This window comes from Leucopleurus acutus (assembly GCF_964270905.1).
Source record: "Leucopleurus acutus genome assembly, chromosome: 21".
NCBI classification, from domain to species: Eukaryota; Metazoa; Chordata; class Mammalia; order Artiodactyla; family Delphinidae; genus Leucopleurus; species Leucopleurus acutus.
Window position 1 is genome coordinate 16609390 of NC_139163.1, and position 1185 is coordinate 16610574.

The 1185-nt window shown below is 34.3% G+C and overlaps 1 pseudogene across 1 annotated transcript; it reads left to right on the top strand.

Annotated features, from left to right (window-relative positions):
* The first annotated feature begins 317 nt into the window (after positions 1-317).
* On the top strand, positions 318-526 carry LOC309977512 (SNRPN upstream reading frame protein-like; annotated as a pseudogene). Its single transcript has one exon. The product of its transcript is annotated as an SNRPN upstream reading frame protein-like (transcript).
* The last annotated feature ends 659 nt before the right edge of the window (positions 527-1185 follow it).

Sequence of the window (1185 nt, forward strand, 5' to 3'; positions counted from 1 at the left end):
TAAAAAAATGAAATTGAATCCATTTCTCATTTTACATACCAGAAAAAACTCTAAATAAAACAAAAATTTAAATATAAATAAAACCATTAAAGTAACATAAAATAATACGGAAGAATTCCTTTAAAACCGAAAGTGAATACAGCCTAACTATTTCTGAAAACCCAGAATGCTTAAAATACTAACAAATTACTACGTAAAGAAAAAAATTTCCATTTGGCCAGAAATAATAAGCAAAATTAAAGGGTATATGACAGCACAGAGTGGAGCAGCTGCCAGAGATGCCTAACTTTGTGTTCTGAGGAGCGGCCAGCGTCAAGATGGAGCGGGCCAGGGACCGTTTACACCTGAGACGGACCACAGAACAGCACGTACCAGAGGTAGAAGTCCAAGCCAAACGGAGAAGAAGAGCCTCACTGAGCAACCAGGAGTGTCACCTGTACCCAAGGCGATCTCAGCAGTACCTGTGGTGGATTTCCAGGTGGAACTGAGACAGGCATTCTTAGCTGAGACACCAAGAGGTGATTAAAGCAGTACTGGAACACCCAAGTAGCTGATTCCAAGAGAGGAAACAAAACAAAACAAAACAGGTTAGAGTTGATGCAGTCATGATCAAGAATAAAGAACTAATTAAAAGGTAGCGTGTTTGGAGGTCATTTAATTATTTGGGATATGTTCAAAAAAATTCTTTTTTCTTAAAGGCTTCATACAAATAAACACATAGCAGAAAGTTTCAAAAAGTAAAAGCAGGATCTTAATGCTTTTACCCTGACACTTTTGTCATGTGTTACTTTCCAGACATTGTATAGTCCTTGCTTTTTAGGTAGTTTTATTCATATTTAACTTGTACTGATTTTCACCTTAACATATGAAAAATATTTCATTATAAATAGCTGATGAATATCCTGCTAATATGTTTTATAATTCCTTTTTGTGAGAAACTTCATTTTTTCTGCTGGTAATTTGAAATAAAGCTTCAGTGAATTGCTTTGCATAAAACTTTAGATAGGATCATTTCCTTGGATATGCAGAGGTAAAAATAAATAGAGTCAAGGAATTTGAAATTAAGGTACATTTTCTGAATTGTATTATGAATTATATTAGTCTGTATTGTTGTGAAAAAATATAGTGCCAGTTACACTTTCATCTGCACTGGTTTTGTGAATTACATACAATTTGTTTCTATTG